We start from the raw sequence: 11,762 nt of genomic DNA, 5'->3' as shown, positions 1-11,762 counted from the left end.
TTTAGACCAGGCTGGTCTCGAACTCACAGAGATCCGCCTGCCTCTGCCTCCCGAGTGCTGGGATTAAAGGCGTGCACCACCACCGCCTGGCTATTTGGTGGATTTGTCTTGTTTGCTGTCAGGAGAAGCCACCTGCCATAGAGTTTTCGTCATGGTTACTAGTCATGGTCTTAGGCCAGAAGGATGAAGTTATAAAGAAGCCGAAAACAAAAACTAGGATTCCTGGAAGCGTACTGGGAGGGTTTATTATCAGATTTTACCCTGTCAGCAGGCAGCTCCCGTGATCCTGAAACTGTCCATAATCAAGTATAACAGTTGCTTACTTCTCGCTTGGTCATCGGCCTCGTGCAAGCTCAAAACGCGAGTTCTTTTAGTAGAAAAAAAGATTCCACTGGGCGGAAGAGCCTAGATCTGCGCTTTCAGGCTGTGACATCTCAGTGTTCTTTCAGCATTATTGAGACTGATTTAAGGATCCCCTTGTAGACAGAGTCCGGATCAAATGAGGATTTATGTAATTCCATCCTTCAAAGATCTGTGTAATGCGGCAATCATGTTCTTTGCTGCTTTGGCACCAAGTCCGCAGCAAGAGTGACTAGGCACGCTAAGTGGATTTGCTCGTAGCAGTGGAGCTAATGGCCGAGGAGGCTGGGGGAAGAGCAGATACCAAGAAGATGGGCACTTAAGTGAAGAGGTTCTAATGCATCGACTGTGGATAAGAGGGCTCCTAGCGTAAAGCACTCTGGTGCGTGCTGACAGAGCTCTCTGATTTATCAAGCAGGTATTTTCAGAATATGCACCATCATGACAAAATATCTTTAAATATGTTGATGGTGTCTGCAAAGCACGCGAGCACTCCTGTGTCCTGGATAAGACATTAGACCCTGGGCTTGCGGTGTTCTCATGGGGAAAATGAGAAGGTGGATCAGATGAGGAGTGGGATATGGAAGGCGGTGCTGATGCAGGGTTAGATATTGTGGGATGGGGGCCTCCTTTTGGTAGTAGGAAACAAGAACTTTCCTAGGGCTCAGTGTTCTCTTTGGTAATAGCAGAAACTCTTTGCTATTATATTCAATAATATCCAAGAAAAAAATTGATTTATAAAACATAGGCAATTACACAAATGTCAACCATGCTTCTGATTACTGCTCTGATCCTGTTGTGCTCTGAGGGGAGAGTTCCATGGTAATCATCTTGCCCAATGGGAGAGTCAGGACACCCTTCAAGGCATGTTAACTTGCTGAGCCTCAAATGCCTTATGTGTAAAGTAAAGCTATTTAAAAATAAATATTATATTTATGTGTTTGTGTGTGTGTGTATGATGAATGGGGGTAGCCATGGCACACATGTGGCAGTCAATGGACAAGTTTGGGGGATCAGTTCTCCCTTTCCACTTTAACATGGTCTCTGGGGTTTCAAACTCAGGTTACCAGGCCGGCTCAGCAAGCACCTCTACCTACTCAACCATCTCACCAGCCAAAGTAGGGTTTATAAAAGAGCTTTCTTCAGAGGGTGTGGCCACTGTGCCTGTCAGGTTCTGGCCTGACACCTGCTAACCTTTACCCAGTCCTCATTGTGACTCTTCCCCCATTATTGATTCCTGACTAGGAATGGTTAAGGTCCTTCTATGAATTGGGTTTACTGTGGAGTGATAATGATTTTTTTTAGTTTTTGTATGATATGCATCATTAGAGTCTGCCATCTTTGCTATGCGGCAGGAGAGTATCAGCTACTATACTGCCAGTCTTCAGAACATCTTCGTCTGGAAGTCACCAACCTTCCTTTGCCTGAACTCCAGGCACTTACCCTGAGCCTCAGCAGAGAGTGGGGTGCGCTCAGGGGGGCGGGGACTTTGTTGACTGACATCTCTTGGATAGAATTTTCCCTGTTTATGGTCACTTAATATCACATTCAGTTCTGCCCCAACATCCTGGCCAGGAATCCTTTTGCCTACCCAGAATAATTATCCTCAGATAATGGAATCAACAGTCCATTTAGTCTCCCAACAGCCCAGTGTTTATTTAATTAGCTGCATGAATTTGTCGGATGAGAGCAAAGTGCTTCAATGAAAATTTTAGAGAAAGTTGTGCAGCGACTGTAATGGCCCCTTCTTGTGAGCCAGTGGTTCCTGTGGGAGTCCACTCAACCTCCAGGCACTGCTGGAACACAAACCTCTCTTTGACATCAAACCCGAGTCAAGGATTATTTTTACAGAAAAACACAGAGAGGAAAGGAGAAGTATCACTGACTTTGACTTCCTATTTTTAAATTATTATTATCTCATTTAAATTATTTATAAGAATCTCAAAACTGTTTTCAAGCTTTAGCTTTTGCTACTTGAGTGTGTGCACCTGGAATTGCTCATGCTCGTAGATGAGGGTCCTTATAGCCGATGGTTGCAGCCACAGGAATCCATGGGTAGAATTTGCAGGTACTGCCTCTTCCCATGCTTACATACTGATAGAATGGGCCGGATGTGATAGCTTGTACCTGTAATCTTGGAAGATTAAGGCAGAGGGACTGTGAATTTGAGGCCAACCCACACTTGTCTCAATAACTCCAGAATACTCCACCTAAATCAATGAATAAATCAATATAATTCTGATATGATGCCATGCCAGTGCGTCTTAATATACACAGCAGTTGATTGTGTTTGTATTGCTCCAACTCCTCTGCGTTAGCCCAGTTTCTATTTCTGTAATGTAATACCACAGATTTATATTTTAAAGAAAAGAACTCCGTTTTGACTTTTGTTCTTTGCCTGGGTTGTTGGCCTGAGTCTTCTGATGATCTTCTTATTGTCAGAGTTGTGAGGCAACAAAAGGCATCATTATAGTATGTGTGTGTGTGTGTGTGTGTGTGTGTGTGTGTGTGTGTGTGTGCATGGGTGTGGTGTGTGTGGGTGTGTATATATGTATGTGCATGAGTATGGAGTATGGATATGTTGGAATGGGTATATGTGTACATGCATGAGGGCTGTGTGTATTTCTCTCACCTTTTTTTTAAAATTGGTTTTTTTTCTTTTGTGTTTTGACTATTGTTTTGGAGGAGCTAATTCTTGTACATGTGCATGAAGATGCCTTAGGAGTCCAGAAGAGAACATCAGATCCCCCGAGTAACGGGTAGCTGTCACCACATATATTAGTGCTGTGAACCAAGCTATAAGAACGGCCATCACTGAGCCTCTCTCCATTCCAGGGGAGCTGCTTTTGAGACAGGGTCTCACTTAGTAGTTTTATTTGGCCTGCTCACTGTGTGAACTAGGTTGGTAGAGTTCTCTTACCTCTGCTTCCTAAATTCTGGAATTAGAATCCTGTCAGTTCTGAATACCAGAGCTTGGTTCAGGTGTCACCCTCTCGTGCCTCATGGTGTTTATTTAATTCCAATGGAAATTGGGGAGGGACCATATTCCAACACAGCACTCTCTTGCCTTGAAATGTCTTTCTCAGTACATTGCTGAGTAAAGGGGACTTGGGACCATGACTTCAGTCATCTTGCTTTGCCTTCTTTTCCATCCTTTAGGACAGTTGTAAATCTTCCCTCTTGAGTTTCAGGGGACTCCAGCGAATAGCTCCACCCAGCTACTGACTTACCCACGCCATCTGTTTTTATTGCAATAAAGTGTTAAATACTCCATCCTTTAGGTAGAAGAAAGCCAGACCAATCTAAACATTCCTATAATTTCATCCACCCTTAAAAAAAAAAAAAAAGATCTGAGTTAAAGTGTCCAGCTTCTGAGCTCAGAGGCTCCTGGAACTCACTCTGCTCTCAGCCAGGGCTTCACTCTGGTATGAAGTTCATTTTTGTGTCTTGAGTAATCCTGGCTTGAGAACTGGCTTATTAGCAGTGTGACTGGAGGGGTATGTGAACCTGGAGCTGCTGAGTCTGGGGAGTGGACCTTAGGCATTGTACTCAGACAAGCTTCACTAAAGATGCTGGTTCAAAGTGTCCCTGGACATCTGATTGCAGGAACTCAGTGCTGACACCATTCGCCAGCCTTGCGATGCTCACCTCTCGCTACCACACTTGTGTTCTGACAGACTAGACCTCTCTTTGGTTTGGGTTTGGGTCTGGTTTTTAGCAGGCAGTCTTCAGTCCTTAAAGAAAATGATAATAAAATTGAGGGAAGCTCAGGGATAGAGTGCTTTCTCAGCATGACCAAGGCCCTGGGTTCAATCCCCAGCACAGATAAATGGTAGAGGTAGGCAGCAGAGACAGCTCAGTGGTCAGGAGCACCGGTTGCACTACCTGGATTCAGATCCCAGCACCCGCAAGGCAGCTCATAAAAATGTCTGTAACTCTGGGTCCAAAGGATCTGATGCCCTCTTCTGGCCTCAGTGGACCCTAGGTAAGCATGTGGCACACAAACATATGTCAGGCAAAAGACTCATACACGTGAAAATTAATTGATATCAGTAAATAAGATTGGAATGTTCTGGTGATATACTCCTTGGGAAAGTATACAGGTTAAGTTAAATAATAATAATAGTTTACTGGCTGTCTGTAAGAATCAATTGAAAATAATACTGTATCGTCCTTAAGTAACTCCCATACCTCATTAACAAGACAAGTGTTAGGCACCACCCAACTCTACAAATCCTGGACCAGATGTGCTCAGCCTCTCAGCTTCAGTGCGGTTCTTTGTTCTTAAGGCAACCGTTCTGACTTAGCGTCACAAAGTACAGAATGTCATTTAATAGACACTTCTCTTGAAATGGCGACCTGCTTCACAGTAGTAGGGCTTGTCCTGCCTAACAGATAATGTCTTTCTGTCCTCAAAACCGTAAACTGTTCCAGACTGGAGAGGTGGTTCAGTGGTTAAGAGCACTTGCTGCTCTTACAGTGGACCTGGGTTCAATTCCCAGCACCTACCTAGCAACTCACAACTGTCTGTAGCTCAGTTCTAGTGGCTCCAATGTCATCTTCTTGCTTCTGAGGGTACCAGGCTTGCATGTGATGCACAGATACATACATGCAAATGAAACACCCATACACATAAAATTAAATAATAAAATAGTTAGGTTTATATAAATATTTTTAGAGGCATTTTAAAAAGTAAAATGTTTTTAAAAGCCATTCTGCACGATAGGAAAGCTCAACCTGACCTTGACCTTTTCTTTATGCCCTCCATGATGCAAATGTGTCTAAAAATGAGCTCTGTGGCTCATTCCTATTTATGATTTATGTATATTCCAAACAGCGTGCTTGTCATATCATTCTGCTTATCATCGTAAAATGTGGAGTTCAAACAAGACCCTTGTCAAAACATCGTGATGCGGAGAGATTAGTGCTGTGAGGGCTGACATAGAATGACTTTAAAAAGTGGTCCTGAGGTTAAGCTGGAGTTTTGTAACTCGTGATTACATGAGCCTTCTAAAGGATTTTCTCTAACATCCATTGCACAATCGGTTTTCAGATTACGTTATATGACTGCTATCCTAACCCATCTGGACCAAGAACATCTAGCCTCAGGGTGCTGGACAGGAGCCAAATTGCCTTTTATAGTTCCAAATATTGCAATTATGTGAGGTTGTTTTTTACATTTTTTAGCAGTATTTGGTGTAATTACAATATGATATGTTCCTCCACAAGGCACATAGTGAATTTTGAAAGAGGAATGCTGGGAAACTGGCAATTCCTAAAGGAATATAATTTAGTATGCCTTGTCAGGGACCTCTTTGCATCTTTGGAGAAAGGTGTTCTGGAGAGGAAACAGATTGCTTGTTGCTCTCTAAAAGCTGCAGGCCTCCAGTCACCTGTAACTATAAATAATTCTCATCATTTCGCTATTAATGTTTTGGTAGAAAGTCTGTCGCTGTGAAATCGGCGTAAGGGTGTAGGGTCCTGTGGGCTTCTTGTCTAACTCACAACAAAGCAGAGTTTTAAAAGCTAGAAACAAAAGAGGTGTCTGGATGAAATGATAAAGACAGACAATAGAAGAATTTAAACAAAATTTAAAGTAAGAAATGAGGGAACAGCATTGCAGTAAGTCACATCCCTCTTGGGCACACCTCGTCAACCTGGCCAGGATGTCTGTAACCACTGCTATTACTATCTACCCTGGAGACCTAGTGGGGTAAGAAAGAACATTGTAAAAAGCATAGATAACTTTTCTCTTATTTATATATGTTCATGCAGAGATAAAATCCAAGGCACCAACTTAAATTTATCGTAAGTAATAAAAGTTTTAGCTTGCCCAGTTGGCTGCCGTATAAATATGTAAAAGTCAACAGTCTTCCTTTATGTCAAGGTTAAACATATTATAATGTGGAAAATGATCCTATTTATTCATACCCTTCTCCACGCTATAAAATAAAATAGGAATACATTTAGCGAGACATAAACGTGGAGAAAGAAAGATACAGCCATGTATGAAACTGAAAGTTATTGATACCTTGAGTAGTGATCCCATGTTCTCTTTGTCAGGCTGATACCTATGGCTGTGCTATGCTGCACTGACTTTGCTCCAAAAGCAATGAGGGAATGTGCTGTGAGCCTTTTAGAATGCTCTCCCTTTTAACTTCTTAAAGGGATGTTTTCTTTTAATGTTTGCATCAAATGATTTCAGGAGCTCTTGGATTTTTCAACATTTTATCTTTATCTGTATGTATGTGTGCACGCCTGTTTATCTGGGAACTGAACCCAGTCCTCTGCAGGAGAGCAAGGGATCCTATTGACCAGTCTACCTCTCCAGCCCCCAGTTTTTATTTTTTATTTTTTTAACTTTATTTTGACACGGGACTCCATGTAGCCCATGCTGGCTTCCAACTCAGTGTATAACTGAAGCTGGCCAGGGGGCTGCTGTCCCTCCTGCCTTGCTCTCTGAGTGTTGGGATTACACACATGTGTCACCATGTCTGGCTCCATTTGTCTAGCTTCTAAGAGAATTGGCTTTATATGAGAAAAAAGGGGGGGGGGAGGAAAGAGAGAGAGAAAGCAGACCCTAAATTGACCACCTCTCCTGCCTCCTTTGGAATGTTCTCAGCCTGGTCTTGTCTTTATTCAGGACAAGTGGGTTTGGCGTTAGAAAAATGCTACAGCACTGGTTCTCAACCTTCCTAAATGCTGCGACCCTTTAACACAGTTCCTCATGTTGTGGTGACCCCAACCATAACATTACTTTCATTGCTACTTCAGAACTGTGATTTTGCTCCTGTTATGAATTGTAATATAAATACTTTGTACGCAGGATATCTGATATTCCACTCCTAACCCGCAGGTTGAGAACCAGTGGGCTGTAAACTGTTACTGTGTGGCCCAGAGCATCATGTGTATAAGCAATATTTTATCATGATGTTTATTATCCCAGCAAAAGGCAGACACTACAATGATGGTTTCTTCCTTTCTTCTCTCCCTCTCTCCTTCTCGTCCTTTTGTTTCTTTCTGTTGGAACCTTATGGTGTCCAGGCTGCCCTTAAACTCACTGTGTAACCAAGAATAACCGTGAATTTTTAATCCTCCTGCCTCCACCTCCTGGGTGCTAGGATTATGGGTGTGCCCACCATGCCAAGTTTGTATATACAGTGGCCAGGATCAGACCTGCTGCCTTGCGCAGTGAGGCAAGCATTCTAGATCATCGTTTTATCATGCCCATTGGCCTTGCAAATTTTGGAGCAACACTCATGAAGGGCAGCTTGAAGTTTTTCCCAGAAAGACTATAATTCCTAGCTTTATGTCCCAGCTTCGGCACCAGGAAGCCAGCCTAGAGGACAAGTTCATATCCTGAACTTTTCAGTTAATTCCATGTGGAGAAGTCTCCCTTGAGTCTAAACACTTTTAAAGCAGTATTTATTTCATCATGTAATAGTCCGCCTTCGGAATACAAATTCTCTGGCTTCCGCCATGCATGCCTGCTTCTTCTCTTCAGAACCTCCTCCTTCCTGTCTGTGTCCCCTGATGGGGCCTTAACTCACCTCAGGTGTCCTGCCATGCTCTTGTTTATCCCAGTGATCCTCCTGAACACCCATCAGACCTTCGGTGGTCTGCCCCTCCTACCTCCTTGCCTCCTAGAAAAAAGAAGATGGAGACCCTTGCAAAACAGATGGGGGTGGGGAGTGGGGATCAGGAAGCCAAAACCACTTACAAGGAATGCTCTGGAAACTAGGACTCACCAGGCTCCTGCCTGAGGTGATACCTGATCAGTAAACCGCCACAGCAGTGTGGTGGGTGTCTGTTTGGAAGAGCAACCTGCGTTGTAGACCATGAGCTCCAGCGGCGCAGCTGTCCTTGGTGGTCACTCAGGCTGGCGGTGGGGATGGTGGGGGGTGATTCTCGCTGATGCAGCTGCTTGAGAGTCACCCATGCTCCTGTCAGTAACCCGACCAAGCAAACTCATCAACTTCTCAGGGGTGCTTTCTTTGATTTGTTGTCAGCGCCCTACCTAGGGTGGATACACGGTTGTTGACATCTCTTTGGGAAAAGGCACAAAGCAGGTGGTGACAGATGACTGGGCATAAACTCACTTCTTCCTGGAGAAGCATTCTGAACACTACCGCTTTCGGCTTGAGGGTGACCATGGTGGATCCCAGAAGGTCTTAGCTTTCCCAGCCCCCACCCCATCTCTCTGTGGCTCTTTCTCTTTTATTCTGTCTCTTTCTGTATGTGTCCCTCTTTCTTGAGACAAGGCTAGTCTTGAACTCACGTATCTGAGGATGACCTTGAACTTCTGATCTTCCTGCCTCCACCTCCAGAGTGCTAAGATTATACACATTTGCCAACCTTGCCCAGTTTAGGAGGTGGTGGGGGTAGAATCCAGGCCCTTATACAAGCCCTCCACCTACTGAGCCACAGCCCATCCAGGAAGTCTTTTGAAAAGGGGTATGTCTCTCTTCCTTATTCCCCACTGGTTGGGACATTTAGTTATGACGGCGGGGACTCCAGCAATAATCCTGGACCCCTGGGTAGTAGCAGCACCAGATGACAGAGGAGCTGGTACACCAGCACAGAGTACCAGCTGTGATCATCATTGATGTGAGAGAAAATCACGCTGGTATTGGCATTGTGCCACTTCTTCGTGGCTCCTCATGTTGTGGGTAAGCCTAGTCCTGATTGGTTCATTTGTGAAAACAGCCTGCTTGTAGACACGCTAGTATTTTTTCCACTTCCATCATTTCCTCCTGTGTAGTATGCGTAGGCTATGGGGTTTTCTTTCTCTGCACGGCATTAACACTGGGACCGAAGTCGAGGCGACGTTTCTAATGTAGAAGAGAGGCAAGGTTTGCTCAAAGTTTTACTGATGAAAGAACTGAACTTCCAGGGACAGAATGTGGTCAGAACTCTTGGTGTGATGTGTGTATGCCTGTAAAGGTCGGAGGTCAATGTGAAGTACCCTCCTCTATTGCCTTCCGCCATACCTTTTTGAGACAGTTCTCTTGGGGAAGCAGGAGCTCAGCTCAGGTTTAGCTAGATTCGCTGGCCATTGAGTCCCCAGGCTATTCCTGTCTCTACTCTCCCAATGCTGGGTTACCGAGCCTAACTGGGTGCTTGGCATCCAAACTCAGTTTCTCAGGCTTGTGCAGCAAGCCCTGTACCCCCTGAGCCATCTCCCGGCCCCATAACTCGTTGATTGATGAATCAGAGTCACAGCACCGAGGAAACCAGCTGTTGGCTAAAAAGCTTTGGATTCAGCCTTGAATCAGGACAGCAGAAACCACTATTATATTTGTGTTAACCTGGGAGTGCCGTGGGATATATGTGTAGGACTCTGGAGGGTTTCCTGTTCATGGTGTGTTAAAATCATTCCCACTCCAAACTCTCTCTTTTGTGTGTATTCTAAACCAAGAAGGGGTTTTTGGAAACAACTACTTTCATAGTTATTTTAGGTATTTTGAGGCATTATTTTATGAAATTGCTGCCTGGTCTTAAAAAGTAAAAGCCATCTACACTCACCCAAAATATTCACGCAATTTTATAAAATAAGCCAAAAGACTAAAGGATATGGGGAGAAAAATACAGATGAATGTAGTGCTGAGATTGCTGGTGTTTGGAGCTCAGTATGTTTGGACACAGAAATGCCCAAAGCCACGATCAGTGTCTAGAAACTGCATGAAACCCAGCTCTCACCTCCGTGCCAAGTCAGGAGTTAGAACGGACACATCTGCCACTCAGTGCAGACTACATTGGAACTCAGTGAGAAATGACAGCCGGAGTCATTTCTGTTTGCACAGAAAAGAATCTCGGCCCTGCCCCCATCCTGCCTGACTTCAGCTAGTCGGCTACTGCCTGCATCTGAACTGCTCATCCCAGGGTAAGGCAAGTGTGAACTGCTGTCCACAAACCCCGTCGGCACCTCCGGCAGGCAGCTTGAAGCTCCCAGCCCACTCACACACTGCCATTACCATTTACATTCAGCTCTGTGGACAGCATCCAACAGCCATTCTTGGCATTAGCCACACCCTCTGAAATTACAGACCCAAATTTCCTCCTTTTCCCCTTCACCGAGCATACCAGACGGCATCATGAGCGGTAATAGCAGAAGGTGTGCTAGGCACTTGGCTCTGGTCCTTCCTTCCCACGTCACAACTCTTAGGACCATGGGGGCCTGTCCCCATTGTGTTTTTCATACATTTTGAACATATGTGCAGAGGCAAAATAGAATTCAATATTGTGTGTTTGTGCTCTGAAAATGTTGTAGACGTCCAGATGGCCCCTGTCTGACACAAACCTCACAATGGTAGGAGAGCGTCTCCGTTCTGTGGACAGCATCCTGGGAAATTCGGGATCTCCGTTCCTTTTGGCTGGTGATAGTAACATGATAGATACTAGGCAGTCAGCCCCACCATCACCAAGGAAACCGCTCGTAGGCTGCAGTGCGATGTGCCGTGAGGCTGGAATGTTCCGCGGGTTGGAGACATAAAATGTGACTATCATCAGCTTATCGTATTCTCAACTTTGTGTGTGTGTGTGTCAGGACAAACGAGAAGCATCTGTGCATATACCCTGCATCTCTAAGCTCCTGCCTTGTAGATTACCCCCCAGAGTGTAGCATGAGCCTCTCTAACTGCCGAGGAGTCATCTTCTAGGGAGAGAACCCCGTTATCAGCCAGTTGCCCCAATAAAGTAATCCACATGCTCACTACCATTTTGAAATACCAATACCTTTAATGATCTCTTTTAACCATTTCAAGGAATGAGTGTTAAGGACACTTTTTTTGGCTTTTTGAGACAGGGTTTCTTTATGTAGCTTTGGAGCCTGTCCTGGATCTAATTCTGTAGGCCATGTTGGCCTTGAACTCACAGAGATCCACCTGCCTCTGCCTCGCGAGTGCTGGGATTAAAAGCATGTGCCACCACCGCCTGGCAAGGAATGTGCCTTTGTCTGGCCCTCTTATTGTTGTGACCTATTATCCCTCCTTCATGGTATCACCCTATATTGCTCCATGGTCGGGTAAGTCATCCACCAGTATTTTCAAAGTTCTCCTGGATGTCAGCTGCCCTGTTCCCTATGGTGCCGCACAGAGGTTGCTAATGCTGGAATGAGTGATGCTCCCAGGGGCTTCTTCTGCCCTGGGTACCAGTCCCGAATGGGCCAACACTGCTGTGGTCTATTTGTAAGAAAAGGGCAAGCCCCTCTCCCCGCCCTGCTCTTTTTCTCCTAGATAAAGATGTCGGTGATCCTTTTCCCAGAGAACATTTGGCTAAAATCCAGAGGCAGAAGTAATTTCTCTATGAGCCACATGTGTGCAAGAGCCATCCCAGGGTCCAGAGAGCTGGCTCCACTGGGAAAGCACATGCCATGCATGTATAAAAACCTGAATTTGAAAGCC

General features: G+C 44.9%; 1 protein-coding gene across 1 annotated transcript in view; it reads left to right on the top strand.

The window, feature by feature from the left end:
• Mthfd1l (methylenetetrahydrofolate dehydrogenase (NADP+ dependent) 1 like) overlaps positions 1 to 11,762 on the top strand; it is a 130,330-nt gene that overhangs the window by 83,738 nt on the left and 34,830 nt on the right. The gene's annotated exons all lie outside the window — the stretch shown is intronic.

Source organism: Microtus ochrogaster, linkage group LG9, assembly GCF_000317375.1.
Source record: "Microtus ochrogaster isolate Prairie Vole_2 linkage group LG9, MicOch1.0, whole genome shotgun sequence".
Taxonomy (NCBI): Eukaryota; Metazoa; Chordata; class Mammalia; order Rodentia; family Cricetidae; genus Microtus; species Microtus ochrogaster.
This window is presented reverse-complemented; position numbering and strand designations above follow the sequence as displayed.